The sequence below is a fragment of the Dermacentor andersoni genome, unplaced genomic scaffold (genome assembly GCF_023375885.2).
Source record: "Dermacentor andersoni unplaced genomic scaffold, qqDerAnde1_hic_scaffold ctg00000039.1, whole genome shotgun sequence".
NCBI classification, from domain to species: Eukaryota; Metazoa; Arthropoda; class Arachnida; order Ixodida; family Ixodidae; genus Dermacentor; species Dermacentor andersoni.
In genome coordinates this window covers 31,768,241-31,790,996 of record NW_027314752.1, presented here as the reverse complement: position 1 = coordinate 31,790,996, position 22,756 = coordinate 31,768,241, and positions in this window count along the sequence as shown.

The window sequence follows — 22,756 nt, the reverse complement described above, 5'->3', positions numbered from 1 at the left end:
AATATCGTGGTCCCGGAATCTCAGGCACGCATACGGCCATGAACGCGCCTAAGTACACGATATATTTTCGGCGAATTTGAACATCACTAAAAAGGAAAAATGTTTCAGCACTTACCGAGGAGCCCCTAGTCGCGCATACGCGGAGTTGCACCCGTCCTCTTAATGTCGGGTGTGCTTGCCGCTGGCCGTCGTCTGCATATGTACGGAAACTTTCGCTCCCGAGCAAATACTCAGAGTGGCTAGACGGGCCGCCAGAGCAATATGGTTCTGAGCCGCGCGTAGAGCGGACTACGTCGACAGCGTAAAGGTGTCATCGACCTTTCCACATGTTTGCATATATCTTATACCAGAGCTAATGAGATTAAATGGAGGAACGGGCCCCTTAGCTTACCGGAAGCGCTTCAGACCCATACGCTAGGAAGCCAGGAATGCTATGCACCCTTTGAGCTACAGAAATGTCATTTGCGATGAGTCAGACATGACTTGTGCACTTCGGGCGTGGAAGCAACTGACGACCTTCTTTCCGCCGCGCTCGCAATACATTTCCTGGGAACACAAAGCGAAATACCCTGAATGGATACGTGCAAATGTGGACGAAAGGAATGGACGCAAATATGACCGTTCTGACGTGATGAAAATCTGTATGTTAACTTCACCAGTGGTGTCGCCACGCGCTTTTCAACATTTCAGGCACCCTGCTCGTTTGCATTTTATTCCGTTTGCACTTTACTCCACTTTATTTCCGTTTTGATTATGTGTATCGATCTTTTACTCTTGTCCAGTACCTTAACATTACGTGGATTGTGTGAATGTTTTGTGTATGAAGGCACAATTACAGGGCGCGCTGTCTGGTGAACCCTTCCTCTGGTGGCCACCTCGGCCATCTAATGAACCTGTCGATGAAGGTTAACAGGTAGCCATGGTCACCGCACGGAGGTTAAGCAGGTAAAAGAAATCGACGTATTGATGGCTGAAGCGGGCGTCCGGGGACGGGAATGTGCCAGAGGATTTGCAGTGTGATGATGCAATTTAGACTGCTCGTAATTGAGCCAGGCGCATGACCAGCGACGAGTGTCTACCTTGATACTGGGTCCAACATAAAGAGAAGTGACGAGTCGCTGTGTTATGCGAAGGCCAGCATGCGCAAAAGAATGTAGAGCTTCACAGGCAGCCTGGCTGTATGGGCGAGGCCGCTAAGGGCGAGGAAGTGTTGTTGACGAATCACAAACGATGGGCACGTCGCAGCGAGCAAGCAAGATATTTTAAAATACCGGAAATATTGCAATCGTGCGAAGCAGCTGGTGCTCGGTGTCAGCACTCTGGGTGGTAGCCCTGGCCGTGCAGTCGATGACCAATCGGCCGTGGTCCATTGGATGAATCGCGGCGCGATAAAGTGCGTCGGCAACGACGTCGGATTTTCTGCTGTCGTGTCGAATTTCGCTAGTGAGTTCAGAAATGTAGGCCAGTTGTCTGATTTTCGGGGGCACGTAGGCGGTGCTCGTGGACGCTAGGACGGAAGTGAGTGGTTTGTTGTCGGTGAGGACACGGAAAGAGCATCCTTCGAGAAAATTTCGCAAGTGCTTCACAACCCAATAGATGGCTAGCAGCTCTCGGCTGAACGTGCTCTAGCGGCGCTGAGGAGTTGCAAGCTGCTTTGAAAATAATGTGATGGGCAGCCAAGCAACAGCAACGAACTGCTGCAAGACTGTACCTGCAGCGGTGTCCGATACGTCAGCCATTATTATGAACCAGAAGCGTCGCGCCAGCACTGACTTCTTTATTGTCTCTAAACGCGCCGTCAATGCTGTAGTTCCAGGCCACGGAAGTATTCGGTGTCTTGAGGCACGAGAGAAGGTCGTGCAGAGGCTGCAGTGTATTGGCGCAGCGATGAATGAAGTGAAAGTAATAGTTGGCGAGGAAGATAAATTGGCGCATTTGCTTGGTGGAGGATGGTTGGGGATAATCACAAATGACTGTGATCGGAACGGGAGTGGACGAATGCCGTTTGCGCTGGCGCAATGACCGAGAAAATCCAGCTCCGTAACGCCGAGCTCGCTCTTCGGACCATTAACGACAAGACCGCAGTCTTGCGAGCACTTGACGTAGATGGATAGAGCTTATGAGCATCGTGGGTGGTGCTGTAGATGAGCAGGTTGTCAAAATAGGCAAAGCAGCACGTCCTGCCACATAACACGCGGTCAGCGAAGCGCTGAATGGTCTGGGCCGTATTACGAAACCAAAGGCATGCGCAGATATTTTAATAGACCGAAGCGCTCTATAGCGGCGGTGTTTCGACTATCTGAGGGTTCCCCAAGAATCTGATGGTAGGCTTTCGCTAGGTCGACCTTGCTTAAAATTGTGCAGCTGTGTATGGCCGACGTAAAGTTCTGGTTATGAGGTATCGGGCACCAGTCCGGGACACAATCCTTGTTGAGGGTGCGGCAATCGCTGCAGCGGCTCTAGTCACCGGTCTTCTTCGGCACCATATGAAGTGGTGAAGCTCAAGGACTTGAGAAGGGACGAATGAAGCCAGTAAAGGTCAAGCATGTGCAAAAACTCTTTCTCGACAGCAAAAACGATTTTGCGCTAGGCGACGAGCCCGAGCAAACACGGAAGGGCCAGTCGTGACAATATGATGCATCACGCTGTGAGTGGCAGATGACTCAAAGGAGTGGGGTCAGAAGACGTCCGGAATCTCGGCAAGGACGGCTGATCAAGGGTCCGGAACGGCTTTGTGCGCCTGAAGAATGGGGTGGCGGAGCGTGACTGGAAACGCCTTGGACGGTTAAACTGGTCTTGGAGTTCGCGATTCGATTGGGCCGCTCGTCGACGACGAGCTTGTAAACCCAAAGAATGTCGGCTCCGATGATGGCCTGGCGCACGGCAACGATGTACCTCTAAGGCCGATGTCAGGAGCCACCGACTTTAGGCCATATATCCGGATTGTCGGTCTGTTGACCGCGGTGATAGGATTCGAATCGGGAAAATGGCGGCGCTCAGCCTACATAGGAGGAAGGACGCAAATCGCGGTATCAGTCTCGAAGAGATAGCCCATTTTGGTGACGCGGTCGGCGTCATGGAAAAGGTGACTATATCTGCCGCCAGTCATTACGGTTGCTGTCAGAATTCAGCCCAATCGTTTCCCGTGTAAGGCGCAGGGCTAGCGGCACTGGTTTGTGAGAGTGCCATGGCGACGGTGGTACCAGCAAAGCGTAACAGGAGAAGAACGGCATTCAGTGAGAGCGGTGCTTAGGCGACGAAGTCACGATGAAGAACGCGAGCGGTGTGTTCGGATGGCAGCTACCTCAGCTGTCAATCGGGCTACTTGGCGTGTGAGCTCCTCGTTAGCGTTGAGGAGACACGCATAACTTTTGCCAGCGGCTACGCCGTGTGATGTGTGTGGGTCGGGAGCTATGAACTATGGCAACGGAACAAAAACCGACATTCACAATCTTGTCATAAATTCCGACGTCGAGAATGAGGACACTGTTAGGAGCATGCGCATCTACGTAAAACGGTGCTGCAGGAAATGTTGGCAGAGAAGTACGCTGTTAGTTGACGGTGTCAGGTCTCCAACTAAGGCTTGCATGGGAACCAATAGGTCGGTAGGTTTGAAGTCGCCAAATCCCTCCATTAAGAGAAGTTGCTGTAATCGATGCTGCTCCGTTTAAGTGGTGTGCTGGATGAGCGTCGCTTTATGGGCTTCATAGGTGCAGTCGATGGGCGTTGAGCATATAACGTGGCGAACAATCTTAGCAGTAACGGGTGAAAGTGTTCCAACCACGTGGCCGAACGTGGTCAATTGCGAACAGAAGCGGTGGCGACGGAACAAGGATCCCATGGTAACAAACCAAAGTTCCCAGTCCGACGACACGAACTTCGGTAGTTTGAGAGCGGAGACCTCGGCATCGCGGGGTTGTGGCATTGACGGCAGTACTTGATCGCGAGAGGCGGAGGTCATGACTGACTGGATAGAAGGCTGATTGCAAAGGCAGCGGGGTTCGTCTTCCTCGCGGTGGTCGACCCAGCGAAGGGGCTAAGGCACTCGGAGCTTATAGCGATGACGCGAAGTCAGGAGTCACAAATTTCCGGGTGAAGAGAAACCAGACAGACGCTGGTGCCTGGTGCCTACAAATTATAGGTTTAGCCAAATCCGCTCAATCACCCAGAAGCTTGACATATATGAAAAAGAACTGGAATGTTTTGCGTGTCATTTGTTTCACTTAATATCTGTAGGTTCAAGGGAACAACCAGCTCTCGAGAATGAAAAAGAAAAGTCAACATGAGTGGTATTCGCATGCGCAATCTCAGGCTCCTGTTTGTTAGCGCGAAAGATCGGGCTTTTCTTCCTACTCTCATCAAACAGGAATTATCAAGTGCTGCATTCTAGGCAAATATTTAGATATTAAGTGATGGAATTATATTGCTTTTCTGGGATTTATTGTTGAGCTACCTTAACTTAACAAGCGCCAAAAAGATTGAGAGCCATTAAAATCCCGCATGGGCGGAATACCAGCGCAGCTGCATATATCTAAAAATAAAACAAAATAAAACAAAAATTTAGCTCAGATATGCCCCTTGTGATGTTAATAAATTTCATTCCCATTCCAATCTGGGATGGTGGATCTCCAGTGCCGCTGCATATACGTATCAATAATATAAAACAAAAGAATATCGCACAAATATGCACGTTGTGATATTCATTTGTATTTATGTTAACTCGTCAGTGCCGCACTTATGACTTTATGATCGCTTTAATAGATGGCCATGGGCCATTTCATGACTCCCGAGGTGTTCTTAGCGAACCTTAGGTATGTGCATTACAGATGATGCGTCTGGGAGGCATTGGTCCGGCTGTGACATTCAAAGTCGAACCTTTGCAATAGAGGCGCCGCGAAGCACTTTCCGTCTGGACGAGACACATCGACGCTGATGTCACCAACAAAGAAGATGGGATATGGGGTCCACCGGGAGGGTCCGCGCAGGAGTGTTGATCATAAAATCTCCAAGCCCGCTCTTTGACGTTACGGGATGGATGTATGCAGTGGCGACAATGATTGCGTATTCAGTGACTAAGGCGCAGGCGTCGGCACATACCGCGATGAGGCTCTCACGTTTCGACCGTAAGTCTTCCTTGGGACATCCTTGGTTACAAGGTGTGACGAGGGTATTTGAAGGATGAGTTACAGGTCTTTGAGGGCACACCTTCTGCTCTATCGCCAGGAGCGGCGCACATGGGCATAGTTTTTGTCTTACCCACATCACGAAACGCTGGAAACCAGTCTAAGGCAGCTCCGCTGTAGAAACCAGTGTAGGCTGAATGAATTTCATTGTGTTTGAACAAACTGACAAGTGCCATCCGTCTGATTCACTAGTCAAATTGTACCGGCAGTGCAGCTATAATTGTTGTACACTGCCACTCGTTTGTTAAAACCAGCCTAAACTACTCATTGACAGCTTTGATGGCTCTTCTCCGAAATTCGACGGCTGACTTACCCAGCCACGATTTAATAATTTTTTATGGCTTACAGATATTATTGAAATGTTGGAATATGGGAAGAACCATTGGAAAGTTTTGTTCGTCATTTGTTTCAATGAATACTGGCAGGTTCTAGCGACCAGTAACCCCTCTAGAATCAATAGAGACTACATCACTCGTATCCTCTTGCGCGATTTCTTCCTCCGTTCGTTAACGCGAAAGAGTGGGTATTTCCTCGAACTCTTATCTAACTGGAATCAACCAATGCTATATACTGCGTACTGTTGAGCAGGCGCTGACTGATTGACTGGCGTGTCTTTTGTAAAAATAATGTAGTTGTGAGTGGTGCTCTGTCCTGGTTGTCCTGTCATGTGTGCTGCGTGTTGTTTTTTTTGGCCCCTTAAAGATAGGGTCTGAGCTGGCTTTATCCCTGCTTGCGCTGCCTGTTTCGAATGCACTCGTCCAACGCGTCGCGTGTTCAGCCAGGTTTCGTTGACAATGAATTATTTGAGAAACCCAATGTCGAATGAGACACTGCAAGATCTCCTTCATGTCAAGTTTGGCCTGGAAGAGAGTGTGGAGTGCTGCAAAGATTTTCAGCCAGGTGAACATTTCTGCCGCTTTTCAGCTCTGTATTTCTATATGGTCCATGTGGTAGTTGAAGTAAATTGAAAGGATGGTAGATTTTGTATGTAATCCATTTGCGTAATGCCCTAGTGTAAGGAGTATCAAATGGCGCTCTACACAATGCTTTTTTCTGTTTTTTCTCTGACAAGCAACTACGTATTAAGGGGACATTGCGATTGCTTCGTGGTACTTCTAGAACGTTTTATATTGTTACAATGATAAGCTCTGCAAATATAGCACAAACACTGCTTGTCCAGAGTGAAGATGGCAAGACAATTGCTCACCAACGGTCGGTGAGGGTTGCCTTTGCCGTTGTCATTATGATAACTCCTCGGTTTTCATACGGTACTCCTGCAGCAATTTTCTTCTCCATAAACATTGTGCGTGTGAATAATTGCGAAAATGGCTTACTTTTTCTATACACGCACTTCATCATTATTGTAATTCCTCTTTGTTCGTCTTACTAGTCATTACGTCGTACTTTGCTCATTCGTATTTTCCAGCTCTGATGAGAAAAAAAACACTGCCTTCGATGTACATAATAGGTGCTTGTGCTACTGTTCCGTCCATATTTTATTATTTTTGCACACATCGCAGTGGTGGTTTGGTAAAGAGTTCTTGCAATTTTTAGAGGTATATACGGTGTTATACTGACTTCCTATTCTGATGTATAGTGCTTGAATTTCTTCGACAAATGCTTTTACACTGTTCTTAACTTTACGACAGCTGTGTGCGACCCATATAAATCGAATTTACGTGTGCATTGCTAGCATCTTGGCGAGGGTCTTATTCAGGCGTTCCGTAAGACCATTCATCTGTTGGTGGTTGGCAGTTGTCCTACTGTGGCTTGCCTGGTAGTATTGCAGAATGATTTGGGTGAGCTCCGCTGTAAAGGCCGTTCCTCGGTCGGTGATGAGGACTCTTGGGGCACGATGTCGCAGCAGGAGGTCCTCGACAATGAATTTCGCCACTTCAGCTGCACTACCTTTCGGCAGAGCTTTCGTTTCAGCGAAGCGGGTGAGGTAGTCCGTCACCACGAGGATCCACATATTTCTAGATTTGACGTCAGAAAGGGTCCCATCAAGTCCATCCCGATCTGCAGAAAATGTCGGCAGAGGCTTGATCGGCTGCAGTAATGCTGCTGGCCTTGTCGGTGGCGTCTTGCGTCGCTGACACTCTCGGCATGTCTTGACGTAACGGGTGACGTCGGCAGTCAGGCGCTGGCAGTAATACCTTTGTTGTATCCTCGAAAGTGTCCGGGAGAATACGAGATGGCCAGCGGTCGGATCGTCATGTAAGGCGTGCAGTATACTTCTGGACGCAGCGCTGAGGGAAAAAGATGAAGGAAGTTGGTGCGCACAGGCGAGAAGTTCTTCTTTACGAGTAGGTTGTTTTGAAGCGCGAACGATGACAATACCTGCTTAAATACTCTAGGAACAACGCCGGTGTTCCCTTCGAAATACTCGACGAGGCTTGTTAGCTCATCGTATGCTGGTTGCTGTTCAGCGAAACCTTCCGCGGTGATTATTCCAAGGAAGGTGTCGTGCCCTCGTTGTCTTGTGGCGGAGGGTCAATGGGGGCGTGTGATAGGCAGTCGGAATCAGAGTCAATTCGTCTGGAGTTGTAGGTTACCGTGATGTCACAATCTTGCAGTCTGAGGCTTCACCGCGCCAGGTGTCCTGAAGGTTCCTTTAAATTTGTCAGCCAACACTACGCTTAATGATCGCTCACGACATTGAACGGCCTGCCAATTAGTTAAGGACGGAGGTGTGCTGTAGCCCAAGTGATGGCGAGCCATTCCTTTTCGATGGTAGAAAAATTGCCTGCTGTTTTTGATAGCGACCGGCTAGCGTAAGCAATCACCCGTTCAAGTCCGTCTTTCCTCTGGACTTGAATGGCAACGATGCCTAGGGTGCTGGCGTCAGTGCGGATTTCGGTATCGGCGCCCTCGTCGAAGTCAGTAAGTACCAGTGGGGACTACATGCGTTGTTTGAGTTCTTGAAATGCGTCGGCGTGCTGTGTTTCCCACTGGAACTCGACATCACATTTAGTTCGTTGTGTAAGCGGCTCAGTGATGCGTGAAAAGGCCTTGACGAAGCGCCTGTAGTACGTACACATACCAAGGAATCTACGCACTGCCGTCTTGACTATGGGCTGCGGGAACTTTGCAATGGCAGCTGTCTTCTTCGGATCGGGACAGACTGCAGATTTGCTGATGGCGTGGCCAAGGCTTCGAGTGAGCCCCGCTGACTTGATGGCCTCTAGTACTGTCGCAAATATCCGGCGAAGACGCCCACGTTATCCAAGTCAAGAAGACAGGTCTGCCGCATCAGTCCTGTGAACACCGGATTCATCACGAGCAGACGCCTAGCACAATCGAAATGGCATAACCTTGAACTCAAAGAGCCCGCCTGGCGTGATGAAGACTGCCTTTTCGCGGTCTCTCTCGTCAACTTCTATTTGCCAGTTGCGAAACTTCAGGCCCATCGACGAGAAGTACTTGAAGTTGAAGTTGAAGTTTATTCAAAATAGGAAAAAGTACACAGGAAATATTGTGCAGGACATCTGAATTCCTAGCTTGATGCTAGTTGGGACCCATGCTAGTTATTACTGACAATCATCACAAAAATACGACAAAGCATAAGTAAACCATATATGCATAAATATTCATTTATAAACAGAAGGAAGGGAACGTGTAATAGCTACGAGAAACCTACAGAAAAAAAATTGTATTCAGTAAGTACATACTACAAGTGAAAAATAAAAGAACATATGTACACGAGCGAGATGAAAACCTTATGCAGATAATAGTAGTGATGATGGGATTTCAATTACATTGAAAAAAAAATTGCCTTGTTTGACTTCCGATGACAAGGTGTTCGATAGGAGTCCTCCAGTGCTGTTTGGCCTCCTCTTTCCATATGCATTTTTTGCAGGTGATAATTTCCCTTAAGTGCGCTGCGTGTATTGCTTCCGCAATATAAAAAATTTGATATACTCGAAGGGCAGTTGGGGTTATGCTATTCTGAGTACTCAATGTAGCTTTAAAATTCTGTAGTAAATGAAAAGTCAATAAGTTTAAACTTTGAAACTGCATTGATTTAGAATTGTGATCCGAAAAAGTCATAAATCGTAAGGCCCTTTTCTGAAGAAGTACAACAGGTTCTGCATATGAAACGTACGTGTTACCCCAGGATGCAATACCGTAGGATAGATGGCTATGGAATATGCTAAAATATATTACTCTCAGAGTCGCAGTGTCGAAGTAATAACGGCACTTGGAGAGCATAAAACAAGCTTTGCTTAACTTTTTACACAGCAATGTAATGTGATGCTTCCAAAGAAAATGCTCATCTAGTGTGACACCCATGTATTCAATGGATCCAACCCGCTAAAGTATACTGTGGTTTAAACAAAGCGAAATACATTCTCTTTGAGTTGCTTTCCACGAAGAAGTAATGAGAATATATTTAGTTTTCTTGGTATTCAGAGTTGGCTTATTTGACGCGAACCACTGGTTAACACTTAGAAGTTCATTATTAGCCCCTTGGAATGGTTTGCCCAAGCAGTCTAGCGCACAAAGTAAAACAGTTTCGTCTGCATAAATAACAACAGGGAAGCTTTCTGATGCATCATTAAGATCGTTTGCCAATAAAGAAAAAAAACATTCGCCCTGGCACTGAGCGTTGTGGTATGCCTCTAACAATGTCAAACACGTCGGATTTGGTATCTGCAATAGCAAGTAGTGTTTTTCTGTTATTGCGATGGCTGCGGAAAAATCGAAGAGTTAGAATTCAAAAACCATATCATTTAACTTATTTAGAACTATGTCATGATAAACAGTGTGAAATTCTTTTCGCACGTCTATAAATGTGCCTAGAACAATTTTGTTCTTGTTCAAGTGAGAATTTATGTAGTCAGACAAAGCTAATACTGCTGTATTTGTCGATCTTTTCGCTCGAAAATCATGCGGGTAATAACACAAAATGGATTCACGATAAAGGAACAAAGTGATTTTTTGGGCGATAAGTTTTTCAAAGACGGTGTTTGAGCAACTTAAGACAGATATAGGGCGATAGTTTTCTAACAAATTATGGTCTCCATTTTTGTAAGTAGGAATAACCTAAGCAACCTTTAATAAGTCTAAATAGGTAACAGTTTATAAAGAGAGATTGAACATTTTTCTAATGGCTTGCACAGTATAACAATACAATGCTTTAAGGATTGCTTTAAGTCCTTCCCCACCTAATCTGACTACTGACACGTGAACTTGTTTATCTTTTTCGGGTGAACGCTTTTCACCATGTAGCACTGAAGTAAGAGGCCCAACTTTCGTTGGTCACAAGCGCATGAAGTCCTCGGAAGTTCATGCGTTAAGCTTGTTTCAAATTTTTAATGCTTTAGGTGAGAACACTGCCTATGAGCTTTTGTTTTTCGTGTTGCAGTTCTTTTCTTACTTTTTATTGTCAGAGATTGGTGTATAAGTCCTCATTCTGCATTAAGAACCTACAGTCAAACACGACAGCGCCTTTGTTGTATTCGTAGTCCCTTAGGACCAAATGAAGTTTCTTGCCCGCCTGCCTGCCTGCCTGCCTGCCTGCCTGCCTGCCTGCCTCTGCCTCTGCCTCTGCCTGCCTGCCTGCCTGCCTCTGCCTGCCTGCCTGCCTGCCTGCCTGCCTCTGCCTGCCTGCCTCTGCCTGCCTGCCTGCCTCTGCCTGCCTGCCTGCCTGCCTGCCTTTGCCTGCCTGCCTGCCTGCCTGCCTGCCTGCCTGCCTGCCTGCCTGCCTGCTGCCTGCCTGCCTCTGCCTGCCTGCCTTCCTCTGCCTGCCTGGCTCTGCCTGCCTGCCTGCCTGCCTGCCTGCCTGCCTGCCTCTGCCTGCCTGCCTGCCTGCCTGCCTGCCTGCCTGCATGCCTCTGCCTGCCTGCCGGCCTGCCTGCCTGCCTCTGCCTGCCTGTGCCTGCCTCTGCCTGCCTGCCTGCCTGCCTGCCTGCCTCTGCCTGCCTGCCTGCCTGCCTGCCTGCCTGCCGGCCTGCCTCTGCCTGCCTCTGCCTGCCTGCCTGCCTGCCTGCCTCTGCCTGCCTCTGCCTGCGCCTGCCTGCCTGCCTGCCTGCCTCTGCCTGCCTCTGCCTGCCTGCCTGCCTGCCTGCCTGCCCGCCTGCCTGCCTGCCTGCCTGCCTGCCTGCCTGCCTGCCTGCCTGCCGGCCTGCCTCTGCCTGCCTCTGCCTGCGCCTGCCTGCCTGCCTGCCTGCCTCTGCCTGCCTCTGCCTGCCTGCCTGCCTGCCTGCCCGCCTGCCTGCCTGCCTGCCTGCCTGCCTGCCTGCCTGCCTGCCTGCCTGCCTGCCGGCCTGCCGGCCTGCCTGCCGGCCTGCCTCTGCCTGCCTCTGCCTGCGCCTGCCTGCCTGCCTGCCTCTGCCTGCCTCTGCCTGCCTGCCTGCCTGCCTGCCCGCCTGCCTGCCTGCCTGCCTGCCTGCCTGCCTGCCTGCCTGCCTGCCTGCCTGCCTGCCGGCCTGCCGGCCTGCCTCTGCCTGCCTCTGCCTGCCTGCCTGCCTGCCTGCCTGCCTGCCTGCCTGCCTGCCTGCCTGCCTCTGCCTGCCTGCCTGCCTCTGCCTGCCTGCCTGCCTGCCTGCCTGCCTGCCTGCCTGCCTGCCTGCCTGCCTCTGCCTGCCTGCCTCTGCCTGCCTGCCTGCCTGCCTGCCTCTGCCTGCCTGCCTGCCTGCCTGCCTTTGCCTGCCTGCCTGCCTGCCTGCTTGCCTGCCTGCCTCTGCCTGCCTGCCTGCCTGCCTGCCTGCCTGCCTGCCTGCCTCTGCCTGCCTGCCGGCCTGCCTGCCTGCCTCTGCCTGCCTCTGCCTGCCTGCCTGCCTGCCTGCCTGCCTGCCTGCCTGCCTGCCTCTGCCTGCCTGCCTGCCTGCCTGCCGGCCTGCCTGCCTGCCTCTGCCTGCCTCTGCCTGCCTGCCTGCCTGCCTCTGCCTGCCTGCCTGCCTGCCTGCCTGCCTGCCTGCTGCCTGCTGCCTGCCTGCCTCTGCCTGCCTGCCTTCCTCTGCCTGCCTGGCTCTGCCTGCCTGCCTGCCTGCCTGCCTGCCTGCCTGCCTGCCTGCCTGCCTGCCTGCCTCTGCCTCTGCCTGCCTGCCTGCCTGCCTCTGCCTGCCTGCCTGCCTGCCTGCCTCTGCCTGCCTGCCTGCCTGCCTGCCTGCCTGCCTGCCTGCCTGCCTGCCTGCCTGCCTGCCTGCCTCTGCCTGCCTGCCTCTGCCTGCCTGCCTGCCTGCCTGCCTCTGCCTGCCTGCCTGCCTGCCTGCCTTTGCCTGCCTGCCTGCCTGCCTGCCTGCTTGCCTGCCTGCCTCTGCCTGCCTGTCTGCCTGCCTGCCTGCCTGCCTGCCTCTGCCTCTGCCTGCCTGCCGGCCTGCCGGCCTGCCTCTGCCTGCCTGCCTGCCTGCCTGCCTGCCTGCCTGCCTCTGCCTGCCTGCCTGCCTGCCTGCCGGCCTGCCTGCCTGCCTCTGCCTGCCTCTGCCTGCCTGCCTGCCTGCCTCTGCCTGCCTGCCTGCCTGCCTGCCTGCCTGCCTGCCTGCCTCTGCCTCTGCCTGCCTGCCTGCCTGCCTGCCTCTGCCTGCCTGCCTGCCTGCCTGCCTCTGCCTGCCTGCCTGCCTGCCTGCCTGCCTGCCTGCCTGCCTGCCTGCCTGCCTGCCTGCCTCTGCCTGCCTGCCTCTGCCTGCCTGCCTGCCTGCCTGCCTCTGCCTGCCTGCCTGCCTGCCTGCCTTTGCCTGCCTGCCTGCCTGCCTGCCTGCTTGCCTGCCTGCCTCTGCCTGCCTGCCTGCCTGCCTGCCTGCCTGCCTGCCTGCCTGCCTGCCTGCCTGCCTGCCTGCCTGCCGGCCTGCCGGCCTGCCTCTGCCTGCCTCTGCCTGCCTGCCTGCCTGCCTGCCTGCCTGCCTGCCTGCCTGCCTCTGCCTGCCTGCCTGCCTCTGCCTGCCTGCCTGCCTGCCTGCCTGCCTGCCTGCCTGCCTGCCTCTGCCTGCCTGCCTCTGCCTGCCTCTGCCTGCCTGCCTGCCTGCCTGCCGGCCTGCCTGCCTGCCTCTGCCTGCCTCTGCCTGCCTGCCTGCCTGCCTCTGCCTGCCTGCCTGCCTGCCTGCCTGCCTGCCTGCCTGAATGCTGCCTGCTGCCTGCCTGCCTCTGCCTGCCTGCCTTCCTCTGCCTGCCTGGCTCTGCCTGCCTGCCTGCCTGCCTGCCTGCCTGCCTGCCTGCCTGCCTGCCTGCCTGCCTCTGCCTCTGCCTGCCTGCCTGCCTGCCTGCCTCTGCCTGCCTGCCTGCCTGCCTGCCTCTGCCTGCCTGCCTGCCTGCCTGCCTGCCTGCCTGCCTGCCTGCCTGCCTGCCTCTGCCTGCCTGCCTCTGCCTGCCTGCCTGCCTGCCTGCCTCTGCCTGCCTGCCTGCCTGCCTGCCTTTGCCTGCCTGCCTGCCTGCTTGCCTCTGCCTGCCTGCCTGCCTGCCTGCCTGCCTGCCTGCCTGCCTCTGCCTCTGCCTGCCTGCCTGCCTGCCGGCCTGCCGGCCTGCCTCTGCCTGCCTGCCTGCCTGCCTGCCTGCCTGCCTGCCTCTGCCTGCCTGCCTGCCTGCCTGCCGGCCTGCCTGCCTGCCTCTGCCTGCCTCTGCCTGCCTGCCTGCCTGCCTCTGCCTGCCTGCCTGCCTGCCTGCCTGCCTGCCTGCCTGCCTCTGCCTCTGCCTGCCTGCCTGCCTGCCTGCCTCTGCCTGCCTGCCTGCCTGCCTGCCTCTGCCTGCCTGCCTGCCTGCCTGCCTGCCTGCCTGCCTGCCTGCCTGCCTGCCTGCCTGCCTGCCTCTGCCTGCCTGCCTCTGCCTGCCTGCCTGCCTGCCTGCCTGCCTCTGCCTGCCTGCCTGCCTGCCTGCCTTTGCCTGCCTGCCTGCCTGCCTGCCTGCTTGCCTGCCTGCCTCTGCCTGCCTGCCTGCCTGCCTGCCTGCCTGCCTGCCTGCCTGCCTGCCTGCCTGCCTGCCTGCCTGCCTCTGCCTCTGCCTGCCTGCCTGCCTGCCGGCCTGCCTCTGCCTGCCTGCCTGCCTGCCTGCCTGCCTGCCTGCCTCTGCCTGCCTGCCTGCCTGCCTGCCGGCCTGCCTGCCTGCCTCTGCCTGCCTCTGCCTGCCTGCCTGCCTGCCTCTGCCTGCCTGCCTGCCTGCCTGCCTGCCTGCCTGCCTGCCTCTGCCTGCCTGTCTGCCTGCCTGCCTGCCTGCCTGCCTGCCTGCCTGCCTGCCTCTGCCTGCCTGCCTGCCTGCCTCTGCCTGCCTGCCTGCCTGCCTGCCTGCCTGCCTGCCTGCCTGCCTGCCTGCCTGCCTGCCTGCCTGCCTCTGCCTCTGCCTGCCTGCCTGCCTCTGCCTGCCTGCCTGCCTGCCTGCCTGCCTGCCTGCCTGTCTGCCTGCCTCTGCCTGCCTGCCTCTGCCTGCCTGCCTGCCTCTGCCTGCCTGCCTGCCTGCCTTTGCCTGCCTGCCTGCCTGCCTGCCTGCCTGCCTGCCTGCCTGCCTCTGCCTGCCTGCCTGCCTGCCTGCGTGCCTCTGCCTGCCTGCCTGCCTGCCTCTGCCTGCCTGCCTGCCTGCCTCTGCCTGCCTGCCTGCCTGCCTGCCTGCCTACCTGCCTGCCTGCCTGCCTGCCTGCCTGCCTGCCTGCCTGCCTGCCTGCCTCTGCCTCTGCCTGCCTGCCTGCCTCTGCCTGCCTGCCTGCCTGCCTGCCTGCCTGCCTGTCTGCCTGCCTCTGCCTGCCTGCCTCTGCCTGCCTGCCTGCCTCTGCCTGCCTGCCTGCCTGCCTGCCTGCCTTTGCCTGCCTGCCTGCCTGCCTGCCTGCCTGCCTCTGCCTGCCTGCCTGCCTGCCTGCCTGCCTGCCTGCCTCTGCCTGCCTGCCTGCCTGCCTGCCTGCCTGCCTGCCTCTGCCTGCCTCAGCCTGCCTGCCGGCCTGCCTGCCTGCCTCTGCCTGCCTCTGCCTGCCTGCCTGCCTGCCTGCCTGCCTCTGCCTGCCTGCCTGCCTGCCTGCCTGCCTGCCTGCCTGCCTGCCTGCCTGCTTGCCTGCCTGCCTCTGCCTGCCTGCCTGCCTCTGCCTGCCTCTGCCTGCCTGCCTGCCTGCCTGCCTTCCTCTGCCTGCCTGCCTGCCTGCCTGCCTGCCGGCCTGCCTGCCTGCCTCTGCCTGCCTCTGCCTGCCTGCCTGCCTGCCTCTGCCTGCCTGCCTGCCTGCCTGCCTGCCTGCCTCTGCCTGCCTGCCTGCCTGCCTGCCTGCCGGCCTGCCTCTGCCGGCCTCTGCCTGCCTGCCTGCCTGCCTGCCTGCCTGCCTGCCTCTGCCTGCCTGCCTGCCTGCCTCTGCCTGCCTGCCTGCCTGCCTGCCTGCCTGCCTGCCTGCCTGCCTGCCTGCCTGCCTGCCTGCCTGCCTCTGCCTCTGCCTCTGCCTGCCTGCCTCTGCCTGCCTGCCTGCCTGCCTGCCTGCCTGTCTGCCTGCCTCTGCCTGCCTGCCTCTGCCTGCCTGCCTGCCTCTGCCTGCCTGCCTGCCTGCCTTTGCCTGCCTGCCTGCCTGCCTGCCTGCCTGCCTGCCTGCCTGCCTGCCTGCCTGCCTCTGCCTGCCTGCCTGCCTGCCTGCCTGCGTGTCTCTGCCTGCCTGCCTGCCTGCCTCTGCCTGCCTGCCTGCCTGCCTCTGCCTGCCTGCCTGCCTGCCTGCCTGCCTACCTGCCTGCCTGCCTGCCTGCCTGCCTGCCTGCCTCTGCCTCTGCCTGCCTGCCTGCCTCTGCCTGCCTGCCTGCCTGCCTGCCTGCCTGCCTGTCTGCCTGCCTCTGCCTGCCTGCCTCTGCCTGCCTGCCTGCCTCTGCCTGCCTGCCTGCCTGCCTGCCTGCCTTTGCCTGCCTGCCTGCCTGCCTGCCTGCCTGCCTCTGCCTGCCTGCCTGCCTGCCTGCCTGCCTGCCTCTGCCTGCCTGCCTGCCTGCCTGCCTCTGCCTGCCTCAGCCTGCCTGCCGGCCTGCCTGCCTGCCTCTGCCTGCCTCTGCCTGCCTGCCTGCCTGCCTGCCTGCCTGCCTGCCTGCCTGCCTGCTTGCCTGCCTGCCTCTGCCTGCCTGCCTGCCTCTGCCTGCCTCTGCCTGCCTGCCTGCCTGCCTGCCTGCCTGCCTGCCTGCCTGGCTGCCTGCCTGCCTGCCTGCCTGCCTCTGCCTGCCTGCCTGCCTGCCTGCCTCTGCCTGCCTGCCTGCCTGCCTGCCTGCCTGCCTCTGCCTGCCTGCCTGCCTCTGCCTGCCTGCCTGCCTGCCTGCCTGCCTCTGCCTGCCTGCCTGCCTGCCTCTGCCTGCCTCTGCCTGCCTGCCTGCCTGCCTGCCTGCCTGCCTCTGCCTGCCTGCCTGCCTGCCTGCCTGCCTGCCTCTGCCTGCCTGCCTGCCTGCCTGCCTCTGCCTGCCTGCCTGCCTGCCTGCCTCTGCCTGCCTGCCTGCCTGCCTGCCTGCCTGCCTGCCTGCCTGCCTGCCTGCCTGCCTGCCTGCCTCTGCCTGCCTGCCGGCCTGCCTGCCTGCCTCTGCCTGCCCCTGCCTGCCTCTGCCTGCCTGCCTGCCTGCCTGCCTGCCTGCCTGCCTGCCTGCCTCTGCCTGCCTGCCTGCCTGCCTGCCTCTGCCTGCCTGCCTGCCTGCCTGCCTGCCTGCCTGCCTGCCTGCCTGCCTGCCTGCCTGCCTGTCTGCCTGCCTGCCTGCCTGCCTGCCTGCCTGCCTGCCTGCCTGCCTGCCCGCCTCTGCCTGCCTGCCTGCCTGCCTGCCTCTGCCTGCCTGCCTGCCTGCCTGCCTGCCTGCCTGCCTGCCTGCCTGCCTGCCTGCCTGCCTCTGCCTGCCTGCCTCTGCCTGCCTCTGCCTGCCTGCCTCTGCCTGCCTGCCTCTGCCTGCCTGCCTGCCTGCCTGCCTGCCTGCCTGCCTGCCTGCCTGCCTGCCTCTGCCTGCCTGCCTGCCTGCCTGCCTCTGCCTGCCTGCCTGCCTGCCTGCCTGCCTCTGCCTGCCTGCCTGCCTGCCTGCCTGCCTGCCTGCCTGCCTGCCTGCCTGCCTCTGCCTGCCTGCCTCTGCCTGCCTGCCTGCCTGCCTTTGCCGGCCTGCCTGCCTCTGCCTGCCTGCCTTCCTCTGCCTGCCTGCCTCTGCCTGCCTGCCTGCCTGCCTGCCTGCCTGCCTGCCTGCCTCTGCCTGCCTGCCGGCCTGCCTGCCTGCCTCTGCCTGCCTCTGCCTGCCTGCCTGCCTGCCTGCCTCTGCCTGCCTGCCTGCCTCTGCCTGCCTGCCTGCCTGCCTGCCTGCCTGCCTCTGCCTGCCTGCCTGCCTGCCTCTGCCTGCCTGCCTGCCTCTGCCTGCCTCTGCCTGCCTGCCTGCCTGCCTGCCTGCCTGCCTGCCTGCCTGCCTGCCTGCCTGCCTGCCTGCCTGCCTGCTTGCCTGCCTGCCTCTGCCTGCCTGCCTGCCTCTGCCTGCCTCTGCCTGCCTCTGCCTGCCTGCCTGCCTGCCTGCCTGCCTGCCTGCCTGCCTGCCTGCCTGCCTGCCTGCCTGGCTGCCTGCCTGCCTGCCTCTGCCTGCCTGCCTGCCTGCCTGCCTCTGCCTGCCTGCCTGCCTGCCTGCCTGCCTGCCTCTGCCTGCCTGCCTGCCTCTGCCTGCCTGCCTGCCTGCCTGCCTGCCTGCCTCTGCCTGCCTGCCTGCCTGCCTCTGCCTGCCTCTGCCTGCCTGCCTGCCTGCCTGCCTGCCTGCCTCTGCCTGCCTGCCTGCCTGCCTCTGCCTGCCTGCCTGCCTGCCTCTGCCTGCCTGCCTGCCTGCCTGCCTCTGCCTGCCTGCCTGCCTGCCTGCCTGCCTCTGCCTGCCTGCCTGCCTGCCTGCCTGCCTGCCTGCCTGCCTGCCTGCCTGCCTCTGCCTGCCTGCCGGCCTGCCTGCCTGCCTCTGCCTGCCCCTGCCTGCCTCTGCCTGCCTGCCTGCCTGCCTGCCTGCCTGCCTGCCTGCCTCTGCCTGCCTGCCTGCCTGCCTGCCTCTGCCTGCCTGCCTGCCTGCCTGCCTGCCTGCCTGCCTGCCTGCCTGCCTGCCTGCCTGCCTGCCTGCCTGCCTGCCTGCCTGTCTGCCTGCCTGCCTGCCTGCCTGCCTGCCTGCCTGCCTGCCTGCCTGCCTGCCTGCCCGCCTCTGCCTGCCTGCCTGCCTGCCTGCCTCTGCCTGCCTGCCTGCCTGCCTGCCTGCCTGCCTGCCTGCCTGCCTGCCTCTGCCTGCCTGCCTCTGCCTGCCTCTGCCTGCCTGCCTCTGCCTGCCTGCCTCTGCCTGCCTGCCTGCCTGCCTGCCTGCCTGCCTGCCTGCCTGCCTCTGCCTGCCTGCCTGCCTGCCTCTGCCTGCCTGCCTGCCTGCCTGCCTCTGCCTGCCTGCCTGCCTGCCTCTGCCTGCCTGCCTGCCTGCCTGCCTGCCTGCCTGCCTGCCTCTGCCTGCCTGCCTCTGCCTGCCTGCCTGCCTGCCTGCCTTTGCCGGCCTGCCTGCCTCTGCCTGCCTGCCTTCCTCTGCCTGCCTGCCTCTGCCTGCCTGCCTGCCTGCCTGCCTGCCTGCCTGCCTGCCTCTGCCTGCCTGCCTGCCTGCCTGCCTCTGCCTGCCTGCCTGCCTGCCTGCCTGCCTCTGCCTGCCTGCCGGCCTGCCTGCCTGCCTCTGCCTGCCTCTGCCTGCCTGCCTGCCTGCCTGCCTCTGCCTGCCTGCCTGCCTCTGCCTGCCTGCCTGCCTGCCTGCCTGCCTCTGCCTGCCTGCCTGCCTGCCTCTGCCTGCCTGCCTGCCTCTGCCTGCCTCTGCCTGCCTGCCTGCCTGCCTGCCTGCCTGCCTGCCTGCCTGCCTGCCTGCCTGCCTGCGTGCCTGCCTGCCTGCCTCTGCCTGCCTGCCTGCCTGCCTGCCTGCCTGCCTCTGACTGACTTCCTATTCTGATGTATAGTGCTTGAATTTCTTCGACAAATGCTTTTACACTGTTCTTAACTTTACGACAGCTGTGTGCGACCCATATAAATCAAATTTACGTGTGCATTGCTAGCATCTTGGCGAGGGTCTTATTCAGGCGTTCCGTAAGACCATTCATCTGTTGGTGGTTGGCAGTTGTCCTACTGTGGCTTGCCTGGTAGTATTGCAGAATGATTTGGGTGAGCTCCACTGTAAAGGCCGTTCCTCGGTCGGTGATGAGGACTTTTGGGGCACGATGTCGCAGCAGGAGGTCCTCGACAATGAATTTCGCCACTTCAGCTGCACTACCTTTCGGCAGAGCTTTCGTTTCAGCGAAGCGGGTGAGGTAGTCCGTCACCACGAGGATCCACATATTTCTAGATTTGACGTCAGAAAGGGTCCCATCAAGTCCATCCCGATCTGCAGAAAATGTCGGCAAAGAGGCTTGATCGGATGCAGTAGTGCTGCTGGCCTTGTCGGTGGCGTCTTGCGTCGCTGACACTCTCGGCATGTCTTGACGTAACGGGTGACGTCGGCAGTCAGGCGCTGGCAGTAATACCTTTGTTGTATCCTCGAAAGTGTCCGGGAGAATACGAGATGGCCAGCGGTCGGATCGTCATGTAAGGCGTGCAGTATACTTCTGGACGCAGCGCTGAGGGAAAAAGATGAAGGAAGTTGGTGCGCACAGGCGAGAAGTTCTTCTTTACGAGTAGGTTGTTTTGAAGCGCAAACGATGACAATACCTGCTTAAATACTCTAGGAACAACGCCGGTGTTCCCTTCGAAATACTCGACGAGGCTTGTTAGCTCATCGTATGCTCGTTGCTGTTCAGCGAAACCTTCCGCGGTGATTATTCCAAGGAAGGTGTCGTGCCCTCGTTGTCTTGTGGCGGAGGGTCAATGGGGGCGTGTGATAGGCAGTCGGAATCAGAGTCAATTCGTCTGGAGTTGTAGGTTAGCGTGATGTCACAATCTTGCAGTCTGAGGCTTCACCGCGCCAGGTGTCCTGAAGGTTCCTTTAAATTTGTCAGCCAACACTACGCTTGATGATCGCTCACGACATTGAACGGCCTGCCAATTAGTTAAGGACGGAGGTGTGCTGTAGCCCAAATGATGGCGAGCCATTCCTTTTCGATGGTAGAAAAATTGCCTGCTGTTTTTGATAGCGACCGGCTAGCGTAAGCAATCACCCGTTCAAGTCCGTCTTTCCTCTGGACTTGAATGGCACCGATGCCTAGGGTGCTGGCGTCAGTGCGGATTTCGGTATCGGCGCCCTCGTCGAAGTCAGTAAGTACCAGTGGGGACTACATGCGTTGTTTGAGTTCTTGAAATGCGTCGGCGTGCTGTGTTTCCCATTGGAACTCGACATCACATTTAGTTCGTTGTGTAAGCGGCTCAGTGATGCGTGAAAAGGCCTTGACGAAGCGCCTGTAGTACGTACACATACCAAGGAATCTACGCACTGCCGTCTTGACTATGGGCTGCGGGAACTTTGCAATGGCAGCTGTCTTCTTCGGATCGGGACAGACTGCAGATTTGCTGATGGCGTGGCCAAGGCTTCGAGTGAGCCCCGCTGACTTGATGGCCTCTAGTACTTTCGCAAATATCCGGCGAAGACGCCCACGTTATCCAAGTCAAGAAGACAGGTCTGCCGCATCAGTCCTGTGAACACCGGATCCATCACGAGCAGACGCCTAGCACAATCGAAATGGCATAACCTTGAACTCAAAGAGCCCGCCTGGCGTGATGAAGACTGCCTTTTCGCGGTCTCTCTCGTCAACTTCTATTTGCCAGTTGCGAAACTTCAGGCCCATCGACGAGAAGTACTTGAAGTTGAAGTTGAAGTTTATTCAAAATAGGAAAAAGTACACAGGAAATATTGTGCAGGACATCTGAATTCCTAGCTTGATGCTAGTTGGGACCCATGCTAGTTATTACTGACAATCATCACAAAAATACGACAAAGCATAAGTAAACCATATATGCATAAATATTCATTTATAAACAGAAGGAAGGGAACGTGTAATAGCTACGAGAAACCTACAGAAAAAAAATTGTATTCAGTAAGTACATACTACAAGTGAAAAATAAAAGAACATATGTACACGAGCGAGATGAAAACCTTATGCAGATAATAGTAGTGATGATGGGATTTCAATTACATTGAAAAAAAAATTGCCTTGTTTGACTTCCGATGACAAGGTGTTCGATAGGAGTCCTCCAGTGCTGTTTGGCCTCCTCTTTCCATATGCATTTTTTGCAGGTGATAATTTCCCTTAAGTGCGCTGCGTGTATTGCTTCCGCAATATAAAAAATTTGATATACTCGAAGGGCAGTTGGGGTTATGCTATTCTGAGTACTCAATGTAGCTTTAAAATTCTGTAGTAAATGAAAAGTCAATAAGTTTAAACTTTGAAACTGCATTGATTTAGAATTGTGATCCGAAAAAGTCATAAATCGTAAGGCCCTTTTCTGAAGAAGTACAACAGGTTCTGCATATGAAACGTACGTGTTACCCCAGGATGCAATACCGTAGGATAGATGGCTATGGAATATGCTAAAATATATTACTCTCAGAGTCGCAGTGTCGAAGTAATAACGGCACTTGGAGAGCATAAAACAAGCTTTGCTTAACTTTTTACACAGCAATGTAATGTGATGCTTCCAAAGAAAATGCTCATCTAGTGTGACACCCATGTATTCAATGGATCCAACCCGCTAAAGTATACTGTGGTTTAAACAAAGCGAAATACATTCTCTTTGAGTTGCTTTCCACGAAGAAGTAATGAGAATATATTTAGTTTTCTTGGTATTCAGAGTTGGCTTATTTGACGCGAACCACTGGTTAACACTTAGAAGTTCATTATTAGCCCCTTGGAATGGTTTGCCCAAGCAGTCTAGCGCACAAAGTAAAACAGTTTCGTCTGCATAAATAACAACAGGGAAGCTTTCTGATGCATCATTAAGATCGTTTGCCAATAAAGAAAAAAAACATTCGCCCTGGCACTGAGCGTTGTGGTATGCCTCTAACAATGTCAAACACGTCGGATTTGGTATCTGCAATAGCAAGTAGTGTTTTTCTGTTATTGCGATGGCTGCGGAAAAATCGAAGAGTTAGAATTCAAAAACCATATCATTTAACTTATTTAGAACTATGTCATGATAAACAGTGTGAAATTCTTTTCGCACGTCTATAAATGTGCCTAGAACAATTTTGTTCTTGTTCAAGTGAGAATTTATGTAGTCAGACAAAGCTAATACTGCTGTATTTGTCGATCTTTTCGCTCGAAAATCATGCGGGTAATAACACAAAATGGATTCACGATAAAGGAACAAAGTGATTTTTTGGGCGATAAGTTTTTCAAAGACGGTGTTTGAGCAACTTAAGACAGATATAGGGCGATAGTTTTCTAACAAATTATGGTCTCCATTTTTGTAAGTAGGAATAACCTAAGCAACCTTTAATAAGTCTAAATAGGTAACAGTTTATAAAGAGAGATTGAACATTTTTCTAATGGCTTGCACAGTATAACAATACAATGCTTTAAGGATTGCTTTAAGTCCTTCCCCACCTAATCTGACTACTGACACGTGAACTTGTTTATCTTTTTCGGGTGAACGCTTTTCACCATGTAGCACTGAAGTAAGAGGCCCAACTTTCGTTGGTCACAAGCGCATGAAGTCCTCGGAAGTTCATGCGTTAAGCTTGTTTCAAATTTTTAATGCTTTAGGTGAGAAC